Source organism: Poeciliopsis prolifica, unplaced genomic scaffold (genome assembly GCF_027474105.1).
Source record: "Poeciliopsis prolifica strain line A6 unplaced genomic scaffold, Auburn_PproV2 SCAFFOLD128, whole genome shotgun sequence".
Lineage (NCBI taxonomy): Eukaryota > Metazoa > Chordata > Actinopteri > Cyprinodontiformes > Poeciliidae > Poeciliopsis > Poeciliopsis prolifica.
In genome coordinates, this window is record NW_026562503.1 from 185,240 (window position 1) to 203,107 (window position 17,868).

At 49.4% G+C, this 17,868-nt stretch overlaps 1 pseudogene; it reads right to left on the reverse strand.

Annotated features, from left to right (window-relative positions):
• Positions 1 to 693: 693 nt before the first annotated feature.
• Positions 694 to 15,983, reverse strand: LOC129355250 (disks large homolog 4-like; annotated as a pseudogene).
• Positions 15,984 to 17,868: the final 1,885 nt, after the last annotated feature.

A 17,868-nucleotide genomic window follows, 5' to 3' on the forward strand; every position in this document is an offset into this window, starting at 1 on the left:
AAGGTTCTTGTTGAGTCCAGTTTGGTCCCCATGTCTTCAGCTGAGCCAGCAGGTTCCATGGAGCAGAGAACTCTGGGTAATGTAGTCCTGTGTGATGCAGGATGGAGCAGCTGAGAAATGTGATGCTCAGATCATGGAGACCTTCAGCCTGAACAGAACGGCATCATGGGAGTTAGAGTCCAAACAGGATCAGAGGGTTGGAGTCCAAAAACTAAAAGGGTTGTTGATATAAAACTGAATCTGTGGTAGAAATGTCGTCCATGCAGAGGAGGATTGAGAATGTTTTACAAAGCAAACTAAAACTAAGTTTTAAATCTTTCTCTGAGGAAAACATAAAATAAAGTTTAATTGGAACAAATATTCAGTTTTAATAAAATTGATTAAAATTCTCTTTTTCTCAACAATAAGATATAAGTTTCATTTCTGACTGGATTGGTTTAGGTTGTTTCTGCCTTGGGCCGGCTGACAGGAGAGCTGAGGGAGTTGTAGTCCTGAAGAGGAGGATTGTGGGAGTTGTAGTCCAGTGGTTGATAGTTTAAGCCCTGAATAGACCGTGTGTTTGAGCCCCGTGGTTTATTTACAGTCACACACGTCTGTATGCACACACACACACACACACACACACGCACACACACACACACGCACACACACACAGTCAAACACACACACACACACACACCCCGTCTAACACACACAGTCAAACACACACACACACACACACACACACACACACACACACACTCCACTGCCACGTCACAGAAAGTCTTAATAAATAATATAAATAAATGTTTCTATAAATACTGTGTTCTGGTTCTGGTTCTGGTTCTAGAGTCTCTGATTCTCTCAGGATTATTTGTCTCTGGACAGGACGTGGTCGCCATGGTTACAGCAGTCTCTCTTGAGGCTCCGCCCACAGCAGCGGGAGGAGGTGAGGATGGTTGCCACGGAGACAGCCAATCAGAGTCTGTCCCGGGCAGGAACCCAGATGTACGGTCCACTCTGCTCCTCGATGACCAGCTTCACCTGCAGGTACACCTCATCGAAGCTGTCGCCCTGGGCAACGGCTGAGGAGACACACAGGAAGGCTCTGATTGGTCGGTTACAGACAGGCTGGCTCTGATTGGTCGGTTACAGACAGGCTGGCTCTGATTGGTCGGTTACAGACAGGAAGGCTCTGATTGGTCGGTTACAGACAGGCTGGCTCTGATTGGTCGGTTACAGACAGGCTGGCTCTGATTGGTCGGTTACAGACAGGAAGGCTCTGATTGGTCGGTTACAGACAGGCTGGCTCTGATTGGTCGGTTACAGACAGGCTGGCTCTGATTGGTCCAGGTCCTCAGGTGTTCTTACCTGTGAAACACTCCAGGAAGTCCTGCTCCAGCTTGACGGCTCGGTCCAGAGCTTTCCGGGCCTGATCCTCCGAGAGACGCTTGTTCAGGTCCCTGAAGACAAACAGAGACGATTCAGGACAGAGGAACAGGACGGGTCCAGGACCCGGTCTGGTCCTGACCGGGTCTACAGACAGCTCAGTTACAGCTCAGGTAAAGGTCAGATAGGTGAAGCGTGTCTTACAGGATGTTCTCCAGGGAGCGCGGCCGGATGAAGATGGCGATGGGATGCAGGTGAGCCGCCTGCAGACGCCTCACAGCGTTGGCTGAAACATCCAGAATGCAATGCTTCCCCTGGAACAGCAGGGGGTGACAGTTAGCCACAGCTAAGCCAGTTAGAGGCTAATGGAGCTTCAGGGGTCAGGAGGTCATGCTGTGGTAAACATCAGGACAGCAGCTTCTATACATTCTATTTCTACATATTAAACGCTGCCGTCCCCTTAAATCCATCCACTGATCTCTCATTGGCTGAGACAATCTAAGATCTTCTCTATGCAGATGATGCTTCACTTCACTAGTTTATTAACTCATCATCGACCTGTCCAACCGTCTACCTGTCCCTGTCTCACCTGTCCTCCATGTCTCACCTGTCCTTTGTGTCTCCCCTGTCCTCTGTGTCTCCCCTGTCCTCCATGTCTCACCTGTCCTCCGTGTCTCACCTGCTCAGCCACCTGCCGGACGCTCTGCACCGACGTCCGTACAGGTGGTTGTTGTATTGTCCCGCCTCGATGAAGCGGTGCGACTGGATGTCCCGCTCCATCTGTTCCCGTGACGACACAAAGTGGTAGTCCCGCCCGTCCATCTCGTAGTCCCTGCGGGGACGGGTGGTGTCTGTGGGCGGAGACGGGACGTGATGTCACACTTCCTGTCTGTCAGCGTGATGACATCATCAGGACTTACGGGGAACGCAGGAGCCGAACTTGTCCGGATACTCAGACAGCAGGTCGTCGTTGACCGGTCTTTGGTGGGACCCAGGATGATGACGGGACGGGCGTAGTCCACTGGGGACAGACGGACAGCGGTTAGGGTACGGACCGCCGGCGTCTCCAGGAGACGGTCTGGTACTAAACCAGGAACCAATCAGCTACAAGGTCAATGGAGGTCAAAGTTCGGCTGAGGAGAAACCAGGAACAACATGTTCATCTGGTGACCTTCAGCAGGTCATGAAGGTCACAGCTCCTCGCTGGACTCTTCACCTCAGACCAGGAGGGTCCCGTTCATCCTGCAGGAGGTCAAAGTTCAGCAGCAGCTAACGAGCCACCAGTTGGTCCAGGATTAACTGAACCAGGCAGTTTGTCTCTGGAGGACGGACCGAACACCCCGACCTCAGAACAACGACCCGGTTCTCCTGACCTGGAAACCTTTCTGACCTTTAACCCCTATGAGGAAACCCAGTGGAAAGGTTTCCTGAAGCAGGTCAGTGTGTCTGGTGGTCAGAGGAACCTCTGGTTCTGGTTCTGGTCCAGTTATCAGTGAGTAGGGTCAAAGGTTCTGCTGGTACTGACCTTCAATCTGAGTGACGAGTTCATAGCTGTGGATGAAACCGTCTCTCCCTGGAACAGAAACACAGACAGATGAGAACAGAAGGCAGAACGGTTCTGATTAGAGCCGAGACCACGACCCGGTCCACTGGTCTGGAGAACCACCCAGCAGAACCTCTGACGGGAGTCTTCAATCATAGAGGAGTTCTGGTCCAGTTCTGGTCCAGTTCTGGTCTGGTTCTGGTCCAGTTCTGGTCCGGTCATCTCTCTCTTTAGATCATTAAAAGTTCTGATCAACTCCCAGTGTTACATTTCAATCAGGCTGAGGTCTGGACTTTGACTAGGCCATTACAGGGCCTTGGTGCTGACCTCAGTCTGGCGGCCATCTTGTTTACAGAGAGATGTTTCCTGTTGTTCTATCTGGAGGCTGATGGACAGCAGGTGGTCTGGAGGTGACCTTTGACCCTTCCCAGCAGTAGCTGCAGCTCTAGAGTCGTTACAGATGTCTTTCCATCTGTTATTGTGTCAATATGAATATGAAGCTTTTTGTCTCTGACTATGAAGCTGAATGATGGTTGATGATGGTCTGTTTGGTTCCACATCAGTTATTAATGATGATCATTAAACTTTGGTTCAGTTTCATGTTAACATCTATTATTAGATAAATAGTGGGACTGTACCTTTACTCTTCATGCGGGACCACTCCTTCCTCTCCACCCTGAAACACAAACAGGAACAGTTAGCAGCTACAACAGCTAGCTGCACTAGCTCTAGCTATAGCTGCTACCATTAGCGGTAGCTATAGCAGCAGCTGTTAGCTGCAGCTATAGCAATGTCCATTAGCTGTAGCTATAGCAGCGACTATTAGCTCTACAGATAGAGGTCAGCAGGTCAACTAGCCTGTGCTTGGAGGGGATGTATCCCAGCTCCTCTAGCTCCCCCTGCTGGTTGAGCCTTCTTGCCTGCCACCACTCATCGTCAGCGCTATCCATCACATGCAGAACCTCCCCGAAGTTAAAGTCCAGAGCCTGAGACAGAACGCCGCAGTCCCACTGCTTGTCGTAGTCAAACAGGGCTCTGCAACGGAACAGAGGGCAACAAGGGGCAACAGGGGGCAACAAGGGGCAACAGGGGGCAACAAGGGGTGACAGCATGAAGAGCAACATCAACTCTGCTTCCTGCTAAGGTAGCAAACATGGTAGCTAACATGGTGGCTAATATGTTGGCTAACATGGTGGCTAACATGTAGGGGTTAGCTACCTGACATAGAAGCTGCGATTGGCTCTCAGGCTGCCTGATGAGCTGTTCATCATTTGCTCTCTCAGGTCGTGGATCTTGGCCTCAAACGGCTGTACTCTAGACAGGAAACAGGAAGTAGAGTGTGTTGAGCCAGTGAGCATGCTAATAGCATGCGCTGCTTAGCATGTTTGTCATTAACACGCTAACAGCATGTTGTGTTCCTGAGCTGCTCACCCTCTGGTCTGTACTGAGCTACGATGGTCACCGTCTGGCCGGCGTTCTTCAGAGCTGCTGCTGCCTGTTCATGTGTGGCGAACCCGCAGGTCCACCCCGTTCACCTGGACAGAGAGAGACAGAGGACAGGTGTTGGACAGGTTAGTGGTCAGTACCACTGTCCTACCAGCAGGGGGCTCAGTACAGCCACTGTCTATGGACCTGGTTTCTGACCATGACCTGCAGCAGGGTCTCAGCAGACCCTCTCTTAAAGTGATACTCCCCCTCAGGATCTGCCCCCCCCCTCTCTTAAGTGATACTCACACTCAGGATCTGCCCCCCCTCTCTTAAAGTGATACTGCCCCTCAGGATCTGCCCCCCCCCACTCTTAAAGTGATACTCACGCTCAGGATCTGGTCTCCCTTCCTCAGCTCGCCGCTCAGGTCGGCTGGTCCTCCTGCCAGGATTGAAGATTCCTTCTCCATCTTCCCCCCCCACGATGTTGAAGCCCAGCCCGGTGGCCCCGCTGGATGCCGACGCGCCGCGGCTCCCTGGAGTATTCCTCTTCTCCCATGATGCCGCGGGGCAGCGGCGAGTATCGCCGGGGCGACGGCGGCGCCAGGGGCTGCTGGGTAATCGCAGAGGTAGTCTGGATCCATGTAGGCTGCAGGGAGAGAGTCTGAGAACCAGCAGAACCAGAACTCACACCTGGTGAGGACCAGTGGGCCAGAACCCGACCAGAACCGGTTCTACCTACCGCTGGTGAGGTCCGGTGGACTGTAGCGCTCCCCCTGCTGGCCGAACGGGGCGGTGGGCGTGGCCACCTTCAGGTACACCACATCCCCGGTGTTCTTCAGCGCCGCCACGGCGTCCTCATGCAGGACGTCCTCCAGAGACATGTGGTTCACCTGCAGGGGGCGCCACCGTTACTACTGAACACTCGGACCGCTGGGCCTCCAGAACCAGAACCGGTCCACTTACAGCCAGGATCTTATCCCCGATCTGCAGCCGGCCGTCCCGATGCGCCGCGCCGCCATCGATGATCTTAGTGACGTAGATGCTGTTGTCTCCAGGAACGTGCTGGTTCCCCACGCCGCCCGCGATGCTGAAGCCCAGACCTGGACCGACCGGAACCAGAACCAGGTAGAGAGAGAAACCAGGTGAGTTATTATTAAAACATAAAGTAAAAAAATATATATATTTTTAAAAGTAAACCTTTCCTTTATGTGTTTTTAAGAGAAGTGATGAAACTTAATCCACCTCATTCCTAGACCCCATGAGGCTTTGAGTGATATATGGGCGGGACTTCCGCCGCAAACCGGAACCGCCATTTGTTTACATGTTAGCATCTCGCTAACCGGCATTACAGAGCTTTTAGGTTCTAAAATATGAGGGAACTACAGCTAACAAAGCTTGAATGCGGCAATATTGTTTTACAACTACAGCTATTGCGGGGAGGAATGGAGACTTGGAGAAACGGCAGCAAATAACCTGCACTAGCATAGCAGGTTATTTGCTAATAACCTGCTAGTGTGTGTAGCTATGCTATGCTATGCTAGCTAGCTTCACGCACTAGCATAGCTGGCTACCTGCACTAGCATAGCTAGCTACCCGCACTAGCATAGCTAGCTACCCGCATTAACATAGTTAGCTACATGCATTAGCATAGCTAGCTACCCGCATTAGCATAGCTAGCTACTCGCATTAGCATAGTTAGCTACATGCATTAGCATAGCTAGCTATCCACATTAGCATAGCTAGCTACCTGCATTAGCAATTTCAAGTCCCACCTGCTGCTACAAGCTAACTTTGGTCAGATTATTAGAGAACATCAACATGTTGCTGCTTCTGGTGGCGCCTGAAGACAGACCCATAATCATTTCCCAGTAACATCAGAACCTGGATGGGTTCAAAGGTCACCTGGCTTATTCAAAGTTTAGCTGGTTCTGGAACCAGTAAGGTGGATAAACCAGACCAGAATAATCAAATCAGAGCAGCTCCAACCAGGCTGAGGGTTCAGTCTGGATGTGGGTTTGGTTGGTTTAGACCTTGTGTTTCTCCTTCCAATGATTATCCAACATGTTTGGCTTCACCTGTCTCCTGTGTCTCCCTGTGTTTCCTGTTTCCTTCATCATGTCTTCATGAAGCTGTCAGTTTGTGATGATGTGTTTAGTTTCTCCTGCTGCTTGTTGTTTCTACTGTTCATCTTTAAACCCAGTTTCTTTACCTCCATCTTGACCAACTAACCTCATGACTCAGCGTTTCAGCTCTTGTTCAGTTTTCTGAACGTTTGTTCCAGATTTATGGTGCATAGATTCTGAATGCTGCTTCTTATATTCTGGTTCTGGATGCAGACAGAACCAGAACCAGCTAAAGTATCTTAACTGTAGAAGGTTCTGTTGGTTCTGCTCACCTTTGGGTCCCTTCAGCAGCTTGACCTGAGCGATGCGTTCGCTGGGCGGTCGGCGCCGCAGCACGTAGTCGGACCACAGGCCCCGCCTCCTTCAGCGCCTCCACAGCCAATGAGTGAGAGACTTCCCGGACGTCCACGTCGTTCACGAACACGATGCTGTCGTTCACCTCGGACCGGTCAGAACCAGAACCTAACCCTGGGGGCGGAGGTTGGCGCGTCTCCATAGTGACGAGCAGGAAACATTAAACTGGTTAATATTGTAACGTTGGAGCTTTAATGAATCAATAATCAATAAATAATCTCATATTAATATTTATTGGCAGATTAAATAAAGTATCAATGATTGTTTCTTATATTAACAGGATAAAATATGTTAAAATGTTTATTTGATTCTTATTGTTTAAACTTTTAGTTTGAATCAGATCAACCTGTTTATTTCCTAAACATCAATATATTGATAGGGAATCAAATCGATAAATTCTAATAACTTCCCGTCTCTCAGCAGTAGAGCAGCCATAACGACCCGTTCGGGTCAGAACCGGTACCTGAGGCGGCCATCTTGGGCGGCGGCTCCTCCTGCGATGATCTTGGTGATGAAGATGGACGGGTCGTCTCCGATGTGCGGGTTGTCGGTTCCGCCCGCGATGCTGAAGCCCAGTCCAGAGGTCCCCTGGAGAGGGAGAGGTTCTGATGGACCCGGTTCTGATAGAACCAGCTGGACCACACCAGGTTCTGATGGTCCCGGTTCTGTTTGATCAGTGAGGCGACAGCAGCTAAATATAACCTGGTTCTAAAAACAGAACCGATGAGGATATTTATGGACCAGAAGGTTCTGGAACAACATAGATCTACGTGGTACAGAACAGAACCAGCTGTTACAGTGTAGACGTACGATTTATCAGTATAGATCTACGTGTAATTGTTAGATCTATGTATAATAGAAGCTGCTCTTCCTCACCCTCTCCAGAGTGATGTAGATCTATACTATAGATCTATAGTATCAGAATGTATACTCACCCTCTCCAGAGTGATATAGGTCTATAGTATAGATCCATACTATAGATCTATGTATATTAGAAGCTGCCCCTCCTCATCCTCTCCAGAGTGATGTGGGTCTATAGAATAGATCTATATTATCAGAGTGTATCCTCACTCTCTCCAGTGTGATATAAGTCTATAATATGTATAATAGAAGCTGCTCTTCCTCACCCTCTCCAGAGTGATATAGGTCTATAGTATAGATCTATATTATCAGAGTGTAGATAGTATATATCTATGTCTAATAGAAACTGCTCATCCTCACCCTCTAGAGTGATGTAGATCTATACTATAGATCTATAGTATAGATCTATGTGTAATAGAAGCTGCTCATCCTCACCCTCTCCAGAGTGATATAGGTCTATACTATAGACCTATAGTATCAGAGTGTATCCTCACCCTCCCCTGAGTGATATAGATCTATAGTATAGATCTATGTCTAATAGAAGCTGTTCATCCTCACCCTCTCCAGAGTGATCTAGATCTACAGTATAGACCTATAGTATCAGTGTAGATAGTATAGATCTATATTATCAGATTGTATCCTCACCCTCTCCAGAGTGATCTCTTCATACTCCAGCTCTCCTTCTGATCCGTTCATCTGGAAAATCAAGCAGAAAAAAAACAGTTGAATTTCTGCTGCCCGTCTCCATGGCAACTCCATGGTAACAGCTGCTGCTGCCTCAGGAGACCGGTTACCGAGGCGACTGTGGCTGTAGCCATGGTAACCAGCTCTCCCTCTGAGGACGATTACATCACTTCCTGTCATGATCCAATCAGAGGCCACCGCCCCCTCTACTCTGGTACCTTCAGGTCAACCAACCTGAGGAGCTCTGGGTCCACCAGCAGGGGGCGCCGTCACCCTCACCTACTGGTGGACACTGCAGGTCCAAACGGTACCGAGCTGGAGGAAGGTCCAAACCTTAAAACCAGAGGGAAGGAGCCCAGAAGGTTCTGGAAACGTCTCTGTTTGGACCCGAGTCCAATAATCAATAGCAGAACTCTGGAGAACCGATCGGCCCAGAGCCACTCTGGATCAGAACCACCAACCCGTCTTCATCAGAACCAGTAACCATCTGGATCAGAACCACCAGAAGGTCCTGAACCTCCATCTTCTTCACCCTAAGGGTCGCAGTAACTCCTCCAGCCCTGATTGGCCCCAGCAGGCCCTGCCCCTCCCTGAGGACCAATCAGGAGCCAGCAGACCCCAGCGGACCAATCGGTTCCTACCATCATCCTCTGCCTGTGTCTCTTTGCTCTCCTCACGTTGTTGATGAATCTTCTTCCCATCTTCTTGGCGTACCAGACGGACACAAAAATCCCTCCCTGTGTCTCCGCCTGGTCCTCAGGATGTCTCAGAGTGTCTCTGGATGTCCCTCAGGATGTCTCTGGGTGTCCCTCAGACCCAAACGATGTCTCCCTCAGAGTGTCCGTCCTCCTGTCCCTCCTCCCGTCTTCAGGTCGGTGCTTACATAAGGACGGCGATGAGGGACAGATGAATTATTAACCGAGACGCTCAGCTCGGTACGGATCGGGTCCTGGACGCGTCAACAAAGAGCAGAGACATGATGGACGGAGGGGACATCGTCCCTCGCTCAGAGAGGAAGAGGAGGAGGAGAGACTCCTGCAGGAGGAAGAGGAGCGACAGAGTCCTGCAGAGAGAGAGAGAGAGAGAGAGAGGCGGTCCATCTCTCTCTCCCCTCTGAAGGAATCCCCTCCCCTCTGTGATGTCACTCAGCAGGGCGAGCGAGGCAGAGAGAGAGAGAGAAATTCTCACTAAAAGATTTTAGAAGCTTAGAGGCTAATGCAGTTGCCATGGTAACAGCCCCCCCTTCTGCCTTTCTTGGCGTTACCATGGAGACGGCTGAGCAAAACGGGCGAGCCACGCTACGGAGAGAGAGAGAGAGTTTGTGATTATAGCAGCAGCTCTGATAACAGCAGTGTGAATATTAATGTGAGCATGGATCTACTGTAGATCTGACCTCTGACCTGCTGATCTTCCTGCAGGAAACCAGCTGCAGGTCTGATACCAACATCCTCTGCTCCTCATTACAGGCCTACTGGATCAGAACCACCCAGAGCTTCAACTGGACCTTTACCTCACCTAAAACCCAGAACAAATCCAGAGTCCCTGAAGCCCCGTCTCACTGCCTTCCTGCCCCTTCCTGCCCCCCTAGCCTCCTTCAGGCAGATTCGATGAGCCAGTTGCTGCTTTGCTGTTTCTGTTTCCAGAAGTTTCTTCTCATGAGGTTTCCATGACCCCACTGACCCGGGGTCAGATCAGTTTGGTTTAATCATCACCCTCATGTTGCTCTCTAGCGCCTCCTGTGGCTGCTGCCTCAGGCCTCGGTCCACCCAGGTGTTCTGGTGTTTATTAGTCTCTGTCTTTGGATGCACTGAAACTAATTTGGTTATCTTTCTGTACGATGATGATCCAAACTGGTTCTGATCCAAACTGGTTCTGATCCAAACAAGCTCCTGAAGGACCAACAGTTGATGATGTGAAGTCCATCTTATCCACCTTAAAGGTCTGAACCAGCCTCTGTCCTCTGCTCTGCAGTGAGACTGATGACCAGGTCAGTCTGCATGTTTCCAGTTAATATCAATTCAGTGTTGAAACAAAAAATCACTAGAGACCAAAATCAGCAGGTTGTTCATTGATTGGTAATCAGAGCTGCAGCCTGTCTGCCAGGTGCATTGTGGGTACTGTAGTCTGTTGGTACCTACGGTGAGAGCAGCAGGGTGTGTGTATCCGTCCAGGTGGGCGTGGCTCGGCTCGGCGCTGTGGGTCATGTGACCCGGACTGGGGTCCACAGGCGGCGTCTTGTCGTCATGGTAACGGTACTTCTGCACAGACAGAACCAGACGGTCAGGTTCTGGTTCGGCCCAGATCAGAGCCGGCAACACGCTAACGGATCAGAACCAAAACCTCAGAACATCGAAGACCTGAATCCAGAACCAGAACCAGACCAGAACCAGAACCTGGATTCTGATTGGCCGGTGGTTCGAGCGCCGCGACATGATTGGTCGGATCTTGTGTTTTACAGTTTCTATTTATTTGCATTTTGAATATTAGAGCCAGGATATGATTTATTTAACTGGACCTACTGACAGAACCAGCACAAGGTTCTGGTTCTGGGGCACATCCTCAGAGGTTCTGATACCAACAGGTCTGGTTCTGATGGACCTGGTTTCTCTCAGTTTAACAGGTTCTGTTAGAGAGGTTCTGGAGAACATGAGGACCGGTCCATTTCTCTGTAGAACCATCAGAACCTCCAGAGTTAATCTGGATCTCATAGACGGTTCTGGTTGGTCAGAACCAAACTGGACCCAGAGAAAATCACACTGGTTCTGGTTCCATTACCAGTGAGATTCATAATGGACCCATCTGCTGGTGAGGAAGAGGAGGAACCTGATGAAGATGAAGAGGAGAAACAAACTGAAAACAGAGTGGTTACCATGGTAACAGAGACCCCATTGTGAGGGCTGGTTGCCTGGTAACTGATGTCACTGAGGGGGCGGAGCCAGTGGAGGGTTTATGGTTCTGACCGGGTTCTTAATGTAACTTTATTAAATAAATTCAGTCTGATGATCTGGTCTGACCAGAACCCGACCAGAACTCCAGTCGGTTCTGAACCGATGACAGTTCTTCAAAAACGATTCAATAAAATAAAATCTAATCATTTTAATGTCAACATGTGGAAGCAAATCTGAAACCAGTGAGACCAGTGGAACCAGCAGAACCAGTGGAACCAGCAGAACCAGTGGAACCAGTGGAACCAGTGCAATGTGTCCAACATAAACTGTAAGCTTCGATTACAAAACGAACCTCCATGATCCAAACGGGTAGAGACTCTCTGGACCCTGCAGAACCAGAACCAGGTACCGGGTCGGACTGTAGAGAATTGGACCAGAAGATGATTCAGGAAAACAAACCCTTTAAGACGGACCAGAGAGAGGACAGCAGGTCCAGACTAGTTCTGTCCGATTTAGCTCTGTCTGGTCTGGTTCAGTCCAGTCCGGTTCAGTCCGGTCCGGTTCTGTCCAGTTTAGCTCTACCTGGTCCGGTCCGGTCCGGTCTGCAGGTGCTGAAGGTTTAGATGTTTGTTGCTGCATCTATTCAGGTTCTGACCCGGATTTAGCTTGTTGGTACCAGTTTTTTGGTCTGAATGAGACATGATGATGTCACAACTATGATGTAACATCTGTTATAAACATGGAGGCGTCTTTATCAGTCAACTTTTAGAGCAACTTTTAGAGCAACTTTTAGAGCAACTTTGCATTAAAGTGTTATTATCAGTTCATTCATTAACACTCCTTCATGTTTATAACATGTTTATAAACTGGTTATGACATCATCATGTTTTATTCACCACAAATAAAGTTTTACCAAATCATTTAATGGAACCAGCAGGAACCGGACCGGACTCAGCTCGGCTCGGTTCTGACCAGAACTTTAACCCGGTTCCCTCTGAGCCATCAGAACCTCTCTGTGATCCAATCCCTCCGGTACCGGACCTGAGGCAGAACCCAGCCACATGTTGCTCCAATATCAGCTAGCTAGTTGCTGCTAACAGCAGCTACATGCTAACGTGGCTACGCTAACACACACCGAGACATTTAACACGTGAAGGCAGCACACACACATGAGATCACTGTCTTTGTATCTTTGTGAGACCCGGAAACATGTTGGATCAGAACACGCCTGGTGTGTGTGTGTGTGTGTGTGTTCTCTCTCTCTCTCTCTCTCTCTCTCTCTCTCTCGCCCAGCTCTTACCTTGGTGGTGACAATGCAGAGGCAGTCCATACCCCCCCGCACACACACACTCACACACTCTCACACACACCCATCTCCACACACACACACACACACTCCCTCACACACTCATGCTCTCTCTCTCTCTCTGTGAGTAAACGCTCGCTCGCCCCTTCTGTCCCTCCGTCTGTCAGCTGAGGAGGAGGATGATGAAGAGGAGAACCTCAGTGTGGGGGGGCGAGCGACGTGCACTCAGGGTGAGAGAGAGAGAGGGTGGGGGTTGGGCTCTTGTTGCCATGGTGTTATGCAGCTGTTGCCTCGGTGATGCTGCTGCAGCTGTTGCTAGGTAACAGAGACAGGTGTTGCTGTGCAGATGGGGGTGAAGGAAGATACCTGTGCAGGTGTGTGTGGCCGGCTGGACGTCTGGCTCTCACACACCGTCAGCTCATAGAACTCCTGGATGTCTGCAACACACACACACACACACACACACACACACACACACACACACACACACACACACACACACACACACACACACGCACACACACACAGAACATAGTCAGGATGGACCAATCACAAGCCGGCTCCTTGGTCACATGGTGAAGCAGGTGGGGGCAGAGGGGAGACACCTGGTTAGAATCCATTAGTACTTGGTTCAGAACCAGTTAGAACCCGGTCAGAACCTGAACCGTCTCCAGGTTATAATGAGTTTCTCAGGTGAACTTGAAGCCTCAGCCAATCAGGGCCCAGTTAATCCCGAGGTAAAGGGGCGGAGCCTCCAGTGAAGCAGATTCACTATCCTGATGGTCCGGTCGACCCGGTTCTACTGGAACCAGAACATCTGATCCACCTCCAGCTGCTGTGGCTCTGACCCAAACCAGCCTGTTCCCCTCCTGGCCTGTGGGGGAGCTGCAGAGATCCACAGCTCAGGTGGGAGAATCTCTGAAAATGAGAACCGTCTCACTTCTAAATCTGAACTTTAGCAAAGGGAAAACAGTAGATGTTTCTCTTCTCTCCAGGAGGGTCACTGATGGGGCTGTTAAGGTCACGTTAATGAGACTGTTCCCCTCCTGGCCTGTGGGGGCGCTGCACCAACAACCACTGCAGGAAACGACACTAAAACCTCTGAAGACGCTGAGATCAACTTCCTGTTTCACCAGATGAACCAAGATGGAGGCGTCAGAGTTTAGGATTTTTCTTTAGTCTTTGGCTGAAGACCAGGAGCCATTTCTTCTGCTAGCGCTAGGCTAGTATGTTAGCTTTGGTTGGATTTACCCAGAATGCCCTGTGCTGTAGTCCACTTCCAGGTTTTAGAGCGGTCTCAGGTCTGCTTGGTGTTCACATTCAAACCAACCAGACTGAGGCTTGGAGGACCAGAGGTCAGAGGTCAATTAGTGTTCACACCTCACCAACTGAAGTGAGACTCCGGTCCCGAACCCAAACAGGACGGGTTAAAGCTTCTGAACACGACTGGATGCATCCTGAGCTGCTGAGGGGCGGAGCTAACCTGAGCTCAGGTGTGATGATGTCATCAATAACATTCAAACAGCGCCACTTCAGGCCAGATGGAGAACTACAGCAGGACGTCCACTGGAGGTCAGAACCTTCTGGAGGTTCTGGAGCAGGTCTCTGTGAACCCAGACAGATTATTGATCACACCAGACCTTATGGCTCTGAAGGTCCGGTTTGTCTGAACCAGAGTTTGGTGGAGTGTAGCACTTCTACATGTGTGTCCTTCAGACCTGGACAAGCCTGGATTCTGATTGGTTCAGGTTGACCCCGCCTTCTTCAACATGACAGATAGACTGGTTAAACTGGGTGAACTGGTGTGTGTGTGTGTGTGTGTGTGTGTGAGTGTGTGTGTGTGTGTAGGTGTGTGTGTGTGTGTGTAGGTGTGTGTGTGTGTGTGTGTAGGTGTGTGTGTGTGTAGGTGTGTGTGTGTGTGTGTAGGTGTGTGTGTGTGTGTGTGTGTAGGTGTGTGTGTGTGTGTGTAGGTGTGTGTGTGTGTGTGTGTGTAGGTGTGTGTGTGTGTGTGTGTAGGTGTGTGTGTGTGTGTGTGTAGGTGTGTGTGTGTAGGTGTGTGTGTGTGTGTGTGTGTAGGTGTGTGTGTGTGTGTGTAGGTGTGTGTGTGTGTGTGTGTAGGTGTGTGTGTGTGTGTGTGTGTAGGTGTGTGTGTGTGTGTGTGTGTGTGTGTGTGTGTGTGTTACCCAGCAGAGCCTGGAACAGGTCACTCTGGAAGATGCTGAGCAGCCTCTCAGCTCGACCTTTGACCCCGTCAGCAGCCTGGGCCTGGCAGGCCTCCATGACCTGCAGAGCGCGCTCCGTATCTGGAGGAGACAGAACCAGACGGTCAGCGGTTCTGATGGGTCTGACCCAGAAACCTGTTCTCCATGTTGGACCTCTGAGCCTGAACCCGGTTCTGGTTCTGGTTCTGGTCAGAACAGAAACTGGAGGCTTTGCTCTGTAGCAGAAGGTTCTGATGACGGTTCTGATGGTTCTGACTGCAGGAAGGTGAATTACTGACCCGGTTCAGTAACTGGGTCAGTAACCAGAGCAGCTTGGTGATGTTGCTATGGAGAGAACATCATACTGGTTTAATCCCAGTGATTCCAGTTTGTCTCCAGGGTTACTGGTGGAGACCCTCAGGGTTCTGGGCCTGGCCCGGTTCTGGTTCTGGTCACTCTACTGTGTTTATGCTTCCAGTTGGGATGAACGTTCCTGTTCTGATGATACTCAGATGGATCTATAATCCAGGTTAATCCAGATTACAGACATTTAAACCTGATGATTCTAAACTTCCTGCTTTAAATTCTGATCAGAATCTGATCAGTAGATTATTGATCAGAGGATTTTCTGAATATTGGATCATTATAAACATCCAGCAGATAAATAATTATAAATGATTATTTGTTGTTCTGGTTCTGATCCAGTTTCCTTCGTCTCTCTAATCTGATCGTCTCTCTACCTGGAGCCTCTCGGGTCACATGACCCGGGTCGACTCCTCCAAACCCTCTGAGGTCAAACCAGTAAAACCAGTAGAATCACCTGCTGGTCCAGTTACACCATTCTAACCAGTTTAATCCAGAGCTCCCAGTTCCAACATGGAGACTGTCAGAGGTCAGAGGTCACAAGAAGATGACAGGAAACCGAACTGAAGAAGACCCTAAACCTGACCCTGACTGAGGTCAGAGACACAAACAATAATCAAAAATAACACCATCCCGTCTGGTTCTGACCCGTCTAGTTCTGACCCGTCTGGTTCTGACCCGTCCCGTCCCAACATGTTTGTCTCACCTTCCTTCTTCAGCGGCATGTTTCCTCTGATCCACTCAAATCCTCTTTAGGGATTTTACTGGCTGCCCCACTGCATGCTGGGTAATGGAGTCCTGATTCACAGCTGCTGCCACACAAGCAGAGGTCCCGCCCACCCACTGACATCCAATCAGATTCATTCATCCTGTTCAACAGCCAATCAGAACCAGAAATAGAATCAGAGCCATGAACTTCACCTGTAGGTTTACCTGATCAGTCACTGACCATCATCTTCCTCTCTGACCTCCATCATCTTCCTCTCTGACCTCCATCATCTTCCTCACTGACCTCCATCATCCTCCTCCTGCTGCTGCAGCATCGCCCTCTGGTGGCCAAACAGCAGCAGTGCAGTCTGGTCTGTGTTGAAGCTCTGAAAGTTGAAACTTCCTGAGCTGCAGAATAATATACAGAATAAAGTTTTGGGTAAAATAAGAGAGTTTTTCTTTTCATCTCAGAGTTTCCTGGTTCTGCAGACTCTGAACAGGAAGTAGTTCTCCTTTTGCTCCATCTGTACAGTGATCTGGTCATGGAAAGTCCCTGATGCCGTGAGGCACAGACTGAGACCTGGTGCTGTTCCTCCTCCTTAGTGTCTTTTCACTGCTAGCACTGCTGCTGTTGCAGCTTGTGGTTAGCAGTTAGCATCTGAGCCTTTTGGAGAGTTTCAGGACTTCATAGTGTGGGAGTGTTGGAGACTCAGTTGGGATCCTCTGGGTCTTTACCAACTGTCACATCCTCTCCTCTAGCAGTCCTTCATCTCTTCTCCACTGCAGCCACAGCACCAATATGGCGGCTCCATCAGACCAACATGGCGGCTCCATCAGACCATTCACCCTGAATCCTCAGTTTCTCTGGAAGCATTGTCTAATTTTCCTCACATAGCGTCAGTCTGGTCCAGTTCTCTGCCTCATCCAGTCCAGGTTTTATAGATTTATCTGCCTTGCTGCCTGGTCCCCGGTCAGCAGAGGGCGCCACCATCACACATGAATAATTCCTGAACCTGTTGGACTCCTGATGCAGTCGTTTTGAGAAGGACCTGCAGCAAACAGGAAGGGGCGGGACTTACGGCTGTCAGTCTCAGACCTTATTTGGAAATGGAACCATTGCCCTCCGGAAGTGAAGGGGGCGCTGTTTCCTATATTACCCACATTTCTATTTTTCTTTTGATATCTGTGATATACTGTAGTATTGGAGAGAAAATCAAAGCTAAATCTATTTTAGAGTTCAGAAACTAATCTAAAATTTAATAGAAGGAATCTGAAACTAAAGCAATAATCTGCTGAAGTGAGAAAACCAATCAGAAAGAAAACATCTCCAGATAATCACTGATTCATCAATGAGTGAATTAATTTTAACTCCGGTTCATCACAGAAAAATCCCTGATTCAAGTCTAATATGATAATCCAGACATGCAGGTTCTAATCTGGAATAATAATCTGTAATCTATCAGGTACAGACATACAGGAGGTTCTAGATCTGGTTAATCTGATGCATCTGATGCAACCCCTACATCATTCTAGACAATCTAATGGTTTAATCTGTAATAATCTGATGTAATCTGGATCTAATCCTGATCGGATTAGCTGCTCAGAGGTAACAGGAAGTGAAAACTCTGCAGCCTGAGGTGTGAATCCTTCTGACAGGAAGTGATGTCACCTTCGCTCTCTGGCAGCTTCATCCAGTCGACATGAAGTCTTCCTCCGGTCGCCTGCTGCTCGGTGAGTCCAACGTCTCGGTCCGATAGGACAGCAGGGACGGTTCTGGTTCTGGGACGGTTCTGGTTCTGGGACGGTTCTGGTTCTGGGACGGTTCTGGTTCTGGTTCTGGTCCACTGACAGAAACAGTAACATTTTGTTTTTGTTTAAATTTGTTGTTAATTATAGAAATAAACTGAATATCAGAGATGAACTCATCGGACTGTGGTTCTGGTTCCGACAGCAGCAGGAAGTCGGTTCTGACCCGCTGCTGGTTCTGGACCGGAAATAGAACAGATGCTGTTTCTATTCTACATCATCTAGTTCTACATTC